This window comes from Desmodus rotundus, chromosome 5 (assembly GCF_022682495.2).
Source record: "Desmodus rotundus isolate HL8 chromosome 5, HLdesRot8A.1, whole genome shotgun sequence".
NCBI classification, from domain to species: domain Eukaryota; kingdom Metazoa; phylum Chordata; class Mammalia; order Chiroptera; family Phyllostomidae; genus Desmodus; species Desmodus rotundus.
In genome coordinates, this window is record NC_071391.1 from 85,324,926 (window position 1) to 85,342,078 (window position 17,153).

The 17,153-nt window shown below is 38.6% G+C and overlaps 1 pseudogene; it reads right to left on the reverse strand.

Moving 5' to 3' along the window:
* Window positions 1-15,239: 15,239 nt before the first annotated feature.
* Window positions 15,240-16,716, reverse strand: LOC112314171 (4-trimethylaminobutyraldehyde dehydrogenase pseudogene; annotated as a pseudogene).
* Window positions 16,717-17,153: the final 437 nt, after the last annotated feature.

Sequence of the window (17,153 nt, forward strand, 5' to 3'; positions counted from 1 at the left end):
CACTGGTATCCTTTAATTTGTATGCATAGGTCCCACCTACTACCAATATTAATGTTTCATAAAGTGAGATCTGGACAAGAACACCTGTGTTTGTGAGTATATGTGTTAAATGTAGATTCTTGGGCCCTATTCGAGAGCTACTTAAAAGAAATCTCTGGGCTTGAGCCTAAGATTATGAAGTATTGACACACTGGAGGGGCACTACTACATGAGTGCAAATGATCTGTTAGAGTGTGGTTGCGGAAGGTGTTCCTAAGGATGTGTCTGAGCTGAGTCCTGAGGATAGCCAAGAGTTACCCAAGAATACGATGATGTTTCATGGGTCACAGAAAACAAAACACACACAGGACTTGCAGGCAAGATGCAGGCATAGTTAGATAGGCTTTGCTTCCTGACACAGCCAAAAGAAGGACAACAACATTTAAAAACAAGGGACAGTCAAAACGGTGAGAAAATAGAGCTGTATGTCAGTCCAACAACCAATGAGTTAAAGAAGAAACATTCATCCAGACTGCACCACAACATAGCAATGTGGGTTGCCCTGCCTTGGTGAATAACTAAAGTTCCACCAATTACAATTTAACAGGTTCACTGAGACAAAGAAATATGGCCCAAATGAAAGAAAAGATCAAAACTCCAGAAAAAGAACTAAGCAACAGGAGATAGCCAACCTACCAGATGCAGAGTTCAAAACACTGGTAATCAGGATGCTCACAGAAATGATTGAGTATGGTCACAAAATAGAGAAAGAAGTGAACACTATATAGAGTGAAATAAAGAAAAATATACAGGGAACCAACAGTGAAGGGAAGGAAAGCCGGACTCAAATCAATGATTTGGAACATGAGGAAGAAATAAACATTCAATCAGAATAGAATGAAGAAACAAGAATTCAAAAAAAAAAAAAAAGAGCGGCTTAGGAACCTCCAAAACAACTTTAAATATTACAACATCCAAATCATAAGGATGCCAAAAGGAGAAGAGGAAAAGCAAGAAACTGAAAACTTATTTGAACAAATAAGGATGGAGAACTGCCCCAATGTGGCAAAGGAAATATACTTCCAGAAGTCCAGGAAGCTCAGAGTCCCAAACAAGTTGAACCCAAAGAGAAACACACCAAGACACTTCATAATGAAAATGCCAAAGGTTAAAGATAAAGAGAGAATCTTAAAAGCAGCAAGAGAAAAGGAGACAGTTACCTACAAAGGAGTTCCCAGAAGACTATCAGCTGATTTCTCAAAAGAAACCTTGCAGGCAAGAAGGGGCTGGAAAGAAGTATTCAAAGTCATGGAAGTCAAGGACCTACATCCAAGAATACTCCATCCAGCAAATCTATCATTTAGAATGGAAGGTAGTTAAAGGAGTTCATCATCACCAAGCCCTTATTATATGAAATGTAAAGGGACTTATCTAAGAAAAAGAAGATCAAAACTATGAACAGTGAAATGACAACAAACTCACAACTATAAACAATGAATCTAAAAAACAAAAACAAACTAAGTACTGAGAGAAAGAGAGGAACACAAGTACAAAAGGAGTAAAATGGCAATGAATAAGGACCTATCAATAATAACCTTAAATGTAAATGGAGTGAATACTCCAATCAAAAGACATAGGGCAGCTGAATGAATAAGAAAATATGACCCACACATATGCTGCCTACAAGAGACCCACCTCAGAACAAAATACCTACACAGAATAAAAGTGAAGGGTTGGAAAAAATTATTCTTAGCAAACAGACATGAAAAAAAAAAGCTGGGGTAACAATAGTTATATCAGACAAAATAGACTTCAAAACAAAGGCCATAAACGAGACACAGAAGGACACTTCATACTACCCAAGGGAAGAATCCATCAAGAAGATATAAATATCGTAAACATATATGCACCCAACATAGGAGCACCCAAATATATAAGGAAAATCTTGGAAGACTTTAAGAAATATATTGACAGCAACACAATTATAGTAGGGGATTTTAATGCCCCACTGCCAACAATGAACAGATCTTCCAAACAAAATAGCAACAAGGATATTGTGGAACTGAATGATACATTAGATTAAATGGACTACACTGACATTCCTTATATATTTAGGTGCTCTTATGTTGGGTGCATATATGTTTACAATATTTATGATATATATATCCTTTAATTAAAAAGAAGCAAAATACACATTAATTTCATATACACATAGAATGTTCTCAAAATAGACCACAGGATATGACACAAAACAAGCCTCAACAAATTCAAGAAAATCAAAATCACATCAAGAATTTTCTCAGACCACAAGGGCCTGAAACTAGAAACCAACCTCAAGAAAAAAATTCCAAAATATTTCCTCAAAAATTAAAAATGGAACTGCCTTTTGACCCGCCAATTCCACTGCTAGGATTATATCCTAAGAACCCTGAAACACCAATCCAAAAAACCTATGCACCCCTATGTTCATAGCAGTACAATTTACAATAACCAAGTGCTGGGAGCTACCTATGTGCCCATCAGAAAACTATGGTACATTTACACAATGGAGTTCTATGCAGCAGAAAGAAAGAAGGAGCTCCTACCCTTTGTGACAGCATGGATGGAACTGGAGAGCATTATGCTAAGTGAAATAAGCTAGGCGGTGAAAGACAAATATCATATGGTCTCACCTTTAGCAGGAACCTCATCAACAAAACAAACAAACAAGCAAAATATAACCAAACACATTGAAATTGAGAACAAGCTGACAGTGACCAGAGGGGAGAGGGGAGAGAATTTCGGGAAAGAGGGTGATGGGTTTTCAGGAACAATTATAAAAGACACATGGACAATAACAAGGATGGGGGTGGAAACAGGGGAGGTATGTGGGAAGGGCTGGGTGGAGAAGGCAGAAAACTGTACTTGAACAACAATAAAAAACATAAAATAATGTTTTGTGTTAAAAAAATTAAAAAATATTCAAACTCATGGAGATTGAATAGCGTGCTATAAAGCAATGAATGGGTTATGAGTGAGATCAAGGAAGAAATTGAAAAATTTCTGGAAGCAAATGAAAATGAACTCACAAGAACCCAACACCTATGGGACACAATGAAGGCAGCCTTGAGAGGGAAGTTCATAGCAATACAGGCCCACCTAAAAAAGATAGAAACATTTCAAATAAACACCCTAACTGTACATCTACAGGAACTGGAGGAACAACAACAAACGAGGCCCAGAGCCAGCAGAAGGAAGGAAATAACTAACACAGAGCAGAATTAAATGACTTAGAGACTAAACAAACAATTCAAAAGATCAATAAATCCAAAAGCTTGTTCTTTGAAAAGATGAACAACATAGACAAGTATTTAACCAGATTCATTACAGAAAAAAGAGAGAGGACTCAAATAAATAAAATCAGAAATGAAAGAGGAGAAATTGCAACTGATACCACAGATATAATGATTGTAAGAAATTACTACTAACAACTATATGCCAAATAATTTGAAAACCAGAATGAAATGGACAAATTTCTAGGAAAATATAATCTTCCAAAACTTAATCAAGAAGAAGCAGAAAGCCTGAACAGACCAATAACAGCTGGTGAAATTGAAGCAGTAATCAATAAACTCCCACCACACAAAAGCCCTGGACCAGATGGTATCACCAGATAATTTTACAAAACATTTAAGGAAGAGCTAACACTTAGCCTTCACACACTTTTCAAAAAAAAAATCCAAGAAGAAGGAAAACTACAAAACTCTTTTTATGAAGCCAGCACCATCTTAATTCCAAAAGCAGATAAACACACAACAAAGAAAGAAAACCACAGGCCAATATCGCTCATGAACAGAGTTGCTAAAGTCCTCCACAAAATATTGGCAAACCACATCCAGCAATACATCAAAAAAATCATTCACCATGATCAAGTGGGATTCATCCCAGGGATGCAAGGATGGTACAATATTCAAAAATCAATAAACATAATATATCACATGAATAAAAAGAAAGATGAAAATCACATGATCATATCAATAGATGTGGAAAAAGTATTTAAGGTACAAAACCCATTTATGATAAAAACACTCAGCAAAGTGGGAGCAGAGAGGGCATACCTCAACATAATAAAGGTGATATATGAAAAACATACAGCCAACATCATACTCAATGGGCAAAAAACAAAAGCTTTCCCACTAAGATCAGAAACAAGAAAGGATGCCCAACTTCACCACTTCTATTCAACATAGTATTGAAAGTCCTAGCAACAGCAGTCAGACAAGAAGAAGAAATAAAAGGCATCCAAATTGGAAAAGAGGAAGTAAAACTGTCATTGTTTGCAGATGATATGATAGTGTACATGGAAAATCCTATAGACTCTACCAAAAAACTACTCAAGTTAATAAGTGAATTTTGCAAAACAGCGGGATACAAAGTCAATACTCAGAAATCAAAGGCATTCCTGTACACCAACAATGAAATATCAGAAACAGAAATCAGGAAAAAAATCCCATTCGCTATAGCAACAAGAAAAATAAAATACCTCAGAATAAACTTAACTAAGGAGGTAAAAAACCTGTACTCTGAAAACTACACAACACTGAAGAAAGAAATTAAGAAACACAAATAAATGGAACCATATACTGTGTTCATGGATTGGAGGAATTAACATCATCAAAATGCCCATACCAGCCAAAGCAATTTATAGATTCAATGCAATCCCTATTAAAATACCAATGACATATTTAACAGATATAGAACAAACATTTCAAAAATTTATATGGAACCACAAATGACCCCAGGTAGCTGCAGCAATTTTGAGAAAGAAGAACATAGTAGGAGGGATCACCATATCTGACATCAAACTATATTACAAGGCCACTGTAATCAAAAGAGTCTGGAACTGGCATAAGAACAGACACATAAATCAATGGAACAGAACAGAGACTAGAAATAAACCCAAGTCTCTATGGTTAATTAATATATGACAAAGGGGGCAAAGGCATAAAATGGAGCAAAAAATAGCCTCTTCACAAATGGTGTTGGGAGAGCTGAACAGCTACATTCAAAATATGAAACTCGACCACCAACTTACACCATACACAAAAATAAACTCAAGAGGTTATGAGTAAAACCTCTTGAGTTAAAAAATAAACTAAAAAAACTTATATATAAGTTGCAACACTATAAAAGTCCTAGAGAAAAACATAGGGAGGAAAAATCTCAGATATTCCACACACCAATATTTTCACCGACAGTCCCCTAGAGCAAGGGACATAAAGGAAACAATAAACAAATGGGACCTCATCAAAATATAAAGTGTATGCATGGCTAAAGAAACCATCAGCAAAATGAAAAGGGAACCAAGTGTATGGGAAAATATATTTGCCAATGATATCTCAGACAAGGGTTTGATCTCGAAAATACATGAAGAACTCACATGACTCCACTCCAGAAAGACAAACAACCCAATTAAAAAATGGGCAAAGGACCTGAACAGTCACTTCTCCAAGGAGGACATACAGGGGGCCCAGAAACATATGAAAGGATTCTCAGCATTACTAGCCATCAGAGAGATGCAAATTAAAACCACAATGAGATACTACTTCACACTGGTCAGAATGGCCATCATTAACAAATCAACAAACAGTAAGTGCTGGTGAGTTTATGGAGAAAAGGGAACCCTAGTACATTGTTGGTGGGAATGCAGACTGGTGCAGCCACTGTGGAAAACAGTATGGAATTGTCTCAAAAAAGCTACAAATGGAAGTACCTTTTGACCCAGCAATTGCAGTGCTGGGATTACACTGTAAGAATCTTGAAACACCAATCCAAAAGAACCTAGGCAGCCCAATGTTCATAGCAGCACAATTTACAATAGCCAAGTACTGGAAGCAACCTAAGTGCCCATCAGCAAATGAGTGGATCAAAAATCTATGGTATTTTATGCAGTGGAGAGAAAGAAGGAACTTATACCCTTTGCAACAGCATGGATGGAACTGGAGAGCATTATGCTAAGTGAAATAAGCCAGCTGGTGAGGAACAAATACCATATGATCTCACCTTTAACTGGAACATAATCAACAGAAGAAAAAAGCAAACAAAATATAATCAGAGACATTGAAGTTAAGAACAATCTAACAAGAGCCAGGGGGGAGTGGGGAGGGAACAGTGGGGAGAGGGGATTACAGGAACTACTATAAAGGACACATGGACAAAATCAAGGGGAAGGGTGGAGGTGGGGAAGGGAGGTGGGTTCGGCTGGGGTGGGGTTAAGAGATGGGGAGAAAAGTGTAATTGAACAATAAAAATAAATAAAAACTAAGCAAACAACTAGAATAGGAAAAGAGTCACAGAAATGGACATCACATGGAGGGTTATCAGTTGGTAGGGGAAAGAGGAATAATGGGGAAAAAGGTACAGGGAATAAGAATCATAATTGGTAGGTACAAAATAGACAGGGGGAGGTTAAGAATAGTGTAGGAAATGGAGAAGCCAAAGAGCTTATATGCACAACCCATGGACATGGACTAAGGGGGCAGGGAATACTGGAGAAAGGGTGGATGCAGAGTGGAAGAGGATAAAGAGGAGAAAAAATGGGACAACTGTAATAGCATAATCAATGTAATATACTTAAAAAAATGAAGTATAAGAAGCTCCCCAGCAGATTCTTTTGTTTCCTAAAATTTGAGAATCTCTGCCTATATATTCAGAGAGCTGAGATCTCTTCTGTGTCCCAATCTTGAAATATGTGCTGTTCATCAGGTATCTCCACCTCAGTCATCCATTAATGTTACCAACACAGAGAAATCCACACTTAATCTGTCATCTCCCCCATCACCCTCCTTGGCAAAAACAAAAAACCACCATCAAATGAAAACAAATTCCCTGTTCTTTCTCCTACCTCTCCTATGTTGTCACAGCTGATTTGTCAATCAAACCAAAACTCTCCACAAGCAATCAGCCATTAATTCTCATAAATTCTACTTCCTAAATGTCTCTCAAATCCATCCTATTTTCCCTCCATCCTCTTTGTCTTTTTTTAGTCCAATCCTTTGTCCTTTCTCATCTATGGTGTTGAAATAGTCTTCTAATTTATTTCCCTTCCTCCAGTCTCAGCATGATTTAATCATTTGTTCAACGACATTTGTTGAGTATAGGTTGTGTGCCAGACATTAGAGATACACAGATATATCATCTGCATTCAAGAATCTGAGATTATATTTCTAAGATGAAAATTTGGGTATGTTACTCTAACCATCTTCAGTGTTTCCTCATGCGGCAGGTTAGGCCCAAACTACTTGCCAGTATCTCAATTAGCCTCATTTAATTAAAGGGCACAAACACCTGCTTAAGATGGTTCAAGACATCATTACACTGGCTGTTTCCACTGCCTATTCTTTCTCTAGGTTTTCACATAGCTAACACTCTTCCTTCAAGTTTTTGCTCAAGTGTCATCTTTTTTATTTAACACTAGAAACAGCTTCATCTCCATCTCTTGGCATTTCCCTCACTCTTTTTTCAATAATACTTTTTACTTTCTAAAATACTCTATAATTTATATATTATGTTCACTGATTATTGTCTGTCTTGACCTACTATAAGATAACCTCCATAAGAGCAAGGATTTTCACCTGTATTTACTTTTTGGTATACCCCAAGTTCCCAGAGCAGTGTCTGGCATATAATAAATAACTGTTAAATAACTAAATAAAGACTTCTGGTGATCTGACAGGTAATGGTAACCTGAAATTAGATACTAACAATGATGATGAAGAATAATCAATGAATTTGAGATGATATTGACTGGAATAGTGACTGACTGTTGGGGAGAAGAGGTGGATTATGTGGGAATTTTTCCAGGCATGTATGACTGCATGGCTGGTAATGCCATTCATTAAAGAATAGAACAGAGTAGGAGAAATAATTTTGGTAGATAAAAGATAAGCTTAGATATGAACAATCTATTTTTCAGGTATTTTTAGGTCATTTAAATGAAGATGTTGCTAAATTTAGTAGAGTGTTGCATATAAAAATGTAATGCTGAGAAAGACCTGATTTAGAGAAACAGATTTAGGAAGCATAGGAATATAAATGGCAACTCATGTTATTGGAGTCTGTGACATTTCCTAGGGTGAGCTGTAGAAGGACAAGAAAAAGTAGCTGATGATATTGCCCTGAGGAAGGAAAAAAAGCAATGGTCTAAGAGGTGATAAGTGAGTGGTAGGACCGAAAGTGAACACAGGGACTCTTGAGAAGCACGATTGGGTAAGGTTGGGTAATAAGTGAAAGTTACTATAGTAGTTAAAGGGGAAATAGGAGACTTAAAATTATTTTCTTTTTCAATGTAAAAGATACTTGCATACATTTGAATTCTTGTGAAAAAAAATCTAACAAACAAATAAGAAGTAGGAAATAAAAGGTGTGGGTAGACTTAAGTTGGGCAGGGTGACAAGAAGTTGAATTACCATTTGAATACTCTTAGGCCTTCTGAGTCAAAAGCCTAAGGAGTAAAGAGATCTAGATACTGGAGGTGTTGCTTTGGGGAACATTGAAGTTGACATGGAGGTTGTCAGGACTTTCAGTGATGGAGGCCAAAAGCCAAGATCCTCAAAAATCTCCAGTCAATGACTGTATAAAACCAACAGGTTAGAAAATCATAGAGAAGAGGAATAGTTATAGTAATTAATGATATTAAGTCAGCTGTATTATGGAAAACAAAAGTTCTTAGAGTCACCTGAAAAAGGCCCAATATATAAAATATATATGTATTTGAAGTATATATATTTGATATTTATTAAATATAATCCCTGACATGTATATCTGATGTATATATATGAAACAGTTCATTGAGATAATGAGGCAACTGGGCTAAGAGTGAAATTGAGCATTGAATGCTGACCCTAGCTCTGCTACTACTATTATAAAGAGACTTTCCTTTTTATATGCCTAACTTAATGGTCTAGCACAGAATTATTTGTTTTTCCTTGCTCATATTTATGGCACATACATTACATACTATTTTTGAAATGACAAATTATTGAAATAGAGAACAGAAAAAAGGTTGCCAGGGATTAAAGGATTAGGGAGGGGTGGGAGTAGGAGGAAATAAGTGTGGCTAAAAAAAGGCAACATAAAGGAGCCTTGTGGCTAGTAATGGAAATGTTCTGTATCTTGACTATATCAGTGCTAATATCCTGGTTGTGATATTTTACTAGAATTTTGCAAGATATCCCCATTAGGGAAACTGGGTAAAAAGTGCATGAAATTTCTCTATTATTTCTGACTACCTGTGAACTTACAAATATCTTTAAAAAATCCCCCCTTTACTGTATTTCTGTTTAAAATCTCATTACAAAATGAATCTTATCCAAACAATATTTTTCTTAAGAGTTTAGAAGTCAATGTGGTGCTTAGCTTTTCTTTGTCAGAACTTGTTCAAGTGTTCCTACCTAATCTCAGGTGCTACAGGACATCTGGGGAAGCATGTAGGTTCCTCACTCAGGCTGAGAAACCTTCTTTCTGCCCCATTTATCTGGCTGAAGGGCCAGAAGCAGGGGCCCCAGAGAAGCTTGGGAAGATCACAGAGAATGCAAAGCTCAAAAAAGCTATTCCATAAAGTAGTGGAGAAACTTCTGGGCTCAACTCTGAGTTTAGCATGGGTTGATGTTACCCTGAATAGCACACCAAAGGCTTTGGGAATTCAACTACAGGCTGGATCCCTGCCCAGGTCCCAGACTGGACACTGGTTATCACACACATGGGACAGATTTAAATAGCACAGTAAAGGATGTTAGAACTGAATTGACCTTGGAACTAGAGCCCACAAATGGTGGGTTGAAACTTGTGGCCTAAACTAGATAACTTGTTTGATTAGGAAAACAAAAGAAACAAGGTTTTAAACAGATTCATAATTGAACAGCATAATATTCAAAATATGAAGAGTAGGAGTCAAAACTATTCAACATATGAAGAATCAGGAAAATCACAATCTGGAAGGGAATAACCAACAGTCACCAACCCTGAGATAACATAGATGTTAGAATTATCAAAGACTTTAAAGCAGCAGTTATAACTGTATTAGTTTTCTATTGCTGCTGTATCAAATTACCACAAACTTAGTTGCTTAAGCACCAGAATGATATTACTGTGCTAAAATAAAGGTATTGGCAGAGTGTGTACCATTCTGGACACACTAGAGAAGAATTAATTCTCTGGTCTTTTCCAGCTTCTAGAGGCAATCTGCTTTCCTTGGTTCCTCCATCTTCAAAGCTGGCAACATTGGGCCACAATCTTCTCATTTTCCAAGAAACAAATGCCATCAGATCTGTGAAATACAAGCAAATACAGTTTTATTGAGACATAATTTATATATCATGCAATTTACCTATTTAAAGTACATAATTTGAGTACCTGGGAAGCTTCCAGCCAAGGTGGAGGCATAGGCAGATATACTTCGGTTCCTCGCACAGCCAGAGGAAGGATAACCACCAATTTAATAACAAAAAGTAACCAGAAGTGGCAGAAAATCGAAATGTATGAAAGTCTGACAACCAAAGAGTTAAAGAAACATTCATCCAGACTGGTAGGAGGGGTAGAGATGGGCAGCAGGTGTGGAGAGGACCAAGGTGGTGGCTGGTATTCTGGGCAGTCCCACATTCATGTGTGGATAAGCAGGGAGGAACAAATGGGGACTGAGATAGACCGTGCAACCCAGGGTTCCAGCAAGGGAAAGTAAAGCCTCAAACCCTCTGGCTGTAATAACCTGTGGGGGTTGTGGAGGTGGGAGAAACTCCCAGTCTCACAAGAGAGTTTGTTGGAGGGGCGCACAGGATCCTAGAATGTACACAAGCCCACCCACCCAGGAATCTGCACCTGAAAGGGCACTATCTGCTTGTGGGAAGGGAGGGAAGTGATGGAAAGCATGGCAAGAGAAAAGCAAGTAGAATTGCTCCCTCTCTGACCCCTCCCCCTGACACAGCGCCACAGTACAGCAACATGGGTTGCCCCATCCTGGTGAATACCTAAGGCTCCACCCCTTACAATGTAATAGGTATGCTGAGACAAAGAAATATGGCTCAAATGAAAGAACAGATCAGAACACCATAAAAAGAACTAAGTGACAAGGAGATAGCCAACCTATTAGATGTAGAGTTCAAAGCACTGATAATCAGGATGCTCACAGAAATTATTGAGTGTGGTTGCAAAATAGAGGAAGAAGTGAAGACTATACAGAGTGCAATAAAGAAAAATATACAGGGAACCAACAGTAAAGGGAAGAAAACTGGAAATCAAAGAAATGATTTGGAACAGAATGAAGAAATAAACATTCAATCAGAACAGAATGAAGAAACAAGAATTCAAAAAAAATGAGGAGAGGTTAAGGAACCTCTGGGACAACTTTAAATGTTCCAACATCTGCATCATAAGGGTGCCAGAAGGAGAAGAGGAAGAGCAAGAAATTGAAGACTTATTTGAACAAATAATGATAGAGAACTTCCCCAATCTGGCAAAGGAACTAGACATGCAAGCCCAGGCAGCTCAGAGAGTCCTAAAGAAGTTGAACCCAAGGAGAAACACACTAAGACACATCATAATTACATTTCCCAAAATTAAAGATAAGGAGAGAACCTTAAAAACAGCAAGAGAAGAGGAGGTAGTTACCTACAAAGGAGTTCCCATTAAACTGTCAGCTAGTTTCTCAAAAGAAACCTTACAGGCAAGAAGGGGCTGGAAAGAAGTCCGGAAAGGCAAGGACCTACATCCAAGATGACTCCATGCAGCAAAGTTATCATTTAGAATGGAAGGGCAAATAAAGGGCTTTCCAGATAAGGTAAAGTTGAAGGAGTTCATCATCACCAAGGCTTTCTTATATGAAATGTTAAAGAGACTTATCTAAGAAAAAAAGATAAAAAAATATGAACAGTGAAATGACAACAAACTCACAACTATCAACAACTGAACCTAAAAAACAAAAACTAAGGAAACCACTAGAACAGGAACAGAACCACAGAAATGGAGATCACATTGAGGGATATCAGTGGGGAGGGGGAGGAGGAGAATGGGGAAGAAGTTACAGGGAATAAGAGGCATAATTGGTAGGCATAAAATAGATAGGGGGGAGTTAAGAATAGTATAGGAAGTAGAGAAGCCAAATAACTTATATGTACAACCCATGGACATGAACTAAGAGAGTGGGGAATGCTGGAGGGTGGGGCAGCGGTGCTGGGGGAGGGTAGATAAAAGGGAGAAAAACATTGGGAAAACTGTAAAAATATAATAAACAAATATTGTGCACCTCTTTAAAATAAATATTAAATACCTCTAAAAATGTCAAGCAGTAAACTGATAAACATATTTTGTGTGAAACTGAGAGACTAAATGTTATAATGCTTATTATATAAAGAACTGGTATTAACTGAGAAATAAAAAAGCACTGAAACCAAAATTTTAAAATTGGGCAAAGGAAATAGACCATTAAGAGAAAATGAAACAAGTATTTGAGGGAAACTAAAGTTGAAACACACAGGTATTGAAATAAATATAATTTAAAATAATAGTAAGTCTCCATTTTCACTTGTAAAATTTGCAAATAGCTTTTTAAAATATATAATCTTTATTATATATTTTTCATTACCATTTAGTTCCCCTGTACCACCCTCCCCACAATCACCTCATTGTTGTCCATGTCCCTGAGTCCTTTTTCCTTTTTGCTCAACTCCTCCACCTCTAATTTCTCCTCCTCCACCCTACTAGATGTCACCTATTCTCCATCTATAAGTCTGTCTCTGTTTTGCATGTTAGTTCTGTTTGTTCATTAGATTCCACATATGAGTGAAATCATATGGTGTTTGTCTTTCTCTGGCTGGCTTATTTCATTTAGCATAATGTTCTCCATCAATACTGTTGCAAAGGGTACAATTTTCTTCTTTTTTATGGGCAAGTAGAATCTTATTGTGTAAATGTCCCATAGTTGTTTTATCCACTCATGTACTGATAGATACTTGGGCTGCTTCTATATCTTGGCGATTGTAAATAACTCTTCAATGAATATACAGGTGCTTATGTTCTTTCAAATTAGTGTTTTGGGTTCCTTCAGGTATATTCCCAGAAGTGAGGTTGCTGGGTCAAAAGGCAGATCCATTTTTAATTTTTTGAGGTATCTCCATACTGCTTTCCAAAGTGGCTGCACCAGTCTGCATTCCACCAACAGTGCAAAAGTGTTCCCCTTTCTCCACAACCTCACCATAACTTGTTGTTTGTTGATTTATTCATGATAGCCATTCTGACAGGTGTGAGATGGTATCTCATTGTGGTTTTTATTTGCTTTTCTCTGATGATTATTGACATTGAGCATCTTTTCATATGTCTATTGGCCATCTGTATGTCCTCTTTGGAGAAGTGTTTATTGAAGCCCTTTGCCCATTTTTTAATTGGGTTGTTTGATTTTTGGTGTTGAGTTTTGTAAGCACTGTATAAATTTTGGATATTAACCCCTTATCAGATGTATCAGTGAATATGTTCTAACATTCTGTGGGTTGTACTTTTATTTTGTTGATGATTTCCTTTGCTATGCAAAAACTTTTTAGTTTGATGAAGTCCCATTTCTTTAATTTTTTCTTTTGTTTCCCTTGCCTGGGGAAATATATCTGATAAAAAATTTCTATGAGCAATGTCTGAGATTTTGCTGTTTCTGTTTTCTTCTAGGATTTTTATGGCCTTGGGTCTAACATTTAAGTCTTTGATCCATCTTGAATTTATTCTTGTGTGTGGTATAAGAATGTGGTCTAGTTTCATTTTTCTGCATGTATCTGTACAATTTTCCCAACACCATTTATTGAATAAACTATCTTTAGCCCATTGTTTGTACTTGCAGCCTGTGCCAAATATTAATTGACTATAAAGGTGTGGGTTTATTTCTGGGCTCTCTATTCTGTTCCATTGATCTATGTGTCAGTTTTTATGCCAGTACCAGGCTGTTTTGATTAGTATGGCTTCGTAGTATAGTTTAATATCAGGTAGGATGATTCCTGAAACTTTGCTCTTCTTTCTCAGGATCACTGTTGCTATGTGGGGCCTTTGTGTTTCCATGTAAATTTTTTGAATATTTGTTCTAGTTCAGTGAAATATGTCATTGAAATCTTGATAGAAATTGTGTTAAATCTATAGATTGCCTTGGGTAGTATGGACATTTTAATGATATTAATTCTTCCTGTCTATGATATGGTATGTACTTCCACTTATTTGTATCTTCTTCAATTTATTTCTTCAGTGTCTTAGAATTTTTTGAGTATAGGTCTTTTACATCCTTGGTTAGGCTTATTCCTAAGTATTTTATTCTTCTTGAAGCAATTGTGAATGGGGTTGTTGTCTTAATTTCTCTTTCTGTTAGTTCATTATTGGCATATAAAAATGCAACTGATTTGTGAATAGTGATTTTGTATCCTGCTACTTTGTTGAATTGATTTATCTGTTCTAGTAGTTTCTTGGTGGAATTTTTGGGGTTTTCTATGTACAGTATCATGCCATCTGCAAATAAATACAATTTTACTTCTTCCTTTCCAATTTGGATGCCTTTTTTTTCTTTTTCTTATCTGATTGCTGTGTCTAGGACTTCCAGTACTATGTTAAATAAGAGAGGTGAAAGTGGACATCCTGATTTTGGTCCCAATCTTTTTTTTTTTAACATGTGATTTATTTAATTCCAGTACAGTGCAGTAGCATGGAAATAACTTGTCCATTTAACAGGTAACTGCTGTGTCACAGGAGAGCAAGCTAGAGGTCAAAGACACAGCCTGGGGGAGAACAATGCTTTCTCTGGCAAGTTAACGTTCACATGGGGGACTCATCCAGTGTCTGAACCCCTCTCTGTCCCAACTGTCAGCTTCACAGTGAAATGATAAGGAGCCAGAGTTGAAAGCATGTCAATGACCAGAAGTCCTCCATTTTGAGTCCACCAGGCACCTAAAAGGAGCAAGTTCTTTACAGGAAGCTAGAGAGAGAACACAAGTGGGGGTTGAGTCTGGGGAGGAGGCAGAATCCTGGCCTGTCCCCAGAAATGTATCACTGCTGTTCTGGGTCACACAGAAACTTGAATTGTGGGAAATCATGACTCTCTTGATTAGAATCTAAAGGCGCTTCTGCACACTTTCAGTAGCCAGGGATGACTGAGTCACAGGGAGAGACACTGGGCTGGACTCGTGCTCTGCGCTACCTCACTCTGGCCAACAGCTGCTCTCGTAGGTCCTTGGCCCATACGACCGCAGGCTTCACCAGTGCTTTCAAAAAACAGACCCCACCTCACCCATCTCCACACACATAGTCTTTAGTTGTGAATAATACTCAAGGGTCACATGGCTGTTCTCTCCACAGAGCCCTGACTTCTTATATTCACTGAAGCGCAGCTCCATGGGGCTGACGTTGTACTTGTTGATGTAGCAGAACCCCGCCTGCAGTTTGGCGGACACTCAGTGGATGTGCTGGGTGTCCCTGTTGAAGACACAGGCGGCCAGTCCAAAAGGGGTGTTGTTGGCTCTTTTCAGCCTTGGTGTCGAATGACAGGATGGACATAATTGGGCCGAAGATCTCCTCTTTCACACACATTATGTCATCTCTGCAGTTAGTCAACACACAAGGCTTTATATAATAGCCATCCTTCAATCTGGGATCTTTGGGTGTGTACAGGTCTCCCCCACACAACACCTTAGCCCCCTGCTCCTTGGCCAGTTTAACAAACCCAAGGATGTGCTCCAGGTGTGGCCAGTTGATGAGGGGGCCCATTCAGGTGTGTTCCAGAAGGGGGTCTCCAATTTTTATCCTTTGGGTCTATTTTACCACTTGCTCTGTGAATTTATCCAGAATGTCATTTTGCACAAACACTTTGTGCCGTTACAACAAACTTCGCCCTGCATAAGGAAGTTGGCTATCAGTACCCCCTTCACAGCATTCTCCAGGTTGCAGTCTGAGAAGATGATCAGTGGAGACTTGACTCTGAGCTCCAAGGTGATGGGCATGATTCCTTTCACCGACATCTCCATGACCTTTGCACCGGTGTGCACACTTCCAGTGAAGGAGACCTTGGCCACATCGCTATGCTGACACAGGAACTGGCCAGTGGCGGCCCCTCCTTGTACTATGTTGAAGAGGTCTCGGGTGGGGGGCACCCTGGCCTTGGTGTAGATCTCAGCCAGCAGCAGTACAGACAAGGGCATGAAGGGTGGCGGCTTAAAGATCATGGCGTTTCCACAAGCCAAGACCGGGGCCGACTTCCAGCAGACGATCTGAAAGGGATGGTTACAGGACCCTATGACCACACACATGCCCAGAGGCTCCCGTCTGGTATAACCGAAGGACTCGCCTGGGAGCTGGATATGCTCACCCGCCATGGAGCAAGCCAGGCCCACATAATACTCCAGGCACTGCCAGGAGTGTGGATGTCCCAGTGGGCCTGGAAGACTGACTTGCCATTGTTGGCCGTCTCTACAGCGACCATTTCTTCCTTCTGCCCTGTATGATCCTGGTGGCCTCCAAGAAGATTCAGCCATGGTCCCGGCCAGATTTCTTACTCCATATCTTGAAGGCAGCCTTTGCATTTTTAACAGCCAAATTCACCTTTTCTCCTGAGCATGTGAAAGTAGCTATCACCAGGCCAGTGGCCAGCTCAAATGCCTTCTCACTGCCTGAGGAGTCCCTAGGCTCCACCTGGCCTCTGCCAGGGTAGTTGTGCCGTTGCAAAAGGATGAAGGTGCTGGTGCTCATGGAGGCGGCAGAAGCGAGGGAAGCACTGCCAGGCCAGCCTGGGGCAACATGCAGGGAGAGGTTCTTGGTCCCGATCTTAAAGGGAACGCTTGTAATTTTTGCCCATTGAGTATGATGCTGGCAGTTGGTTTGTCATATATGGCTTATATTATGTTTAGGTGTGTTCCCTGTATTCCCACTTTACTGAGAGGTTTTTTTTTTTTTAATTATAAATAGGTGCTGGATTTTATGAAAAGGTTTTTCTGTATCTATTAATATGATCATGTAGTTTTTATCCTTTGTTTTATTATGTGGTGAATCACATTTATTGATTTGCAAATGTTTTATCACCCTTGCATTCCAGGAATGAATCCCAGTATATCATGGTGTATTACATTTTTGATGCATTGTTGTATTCAGTTTGCTAATATTTGTTGAGGATTTTAGCATCTAAGTTC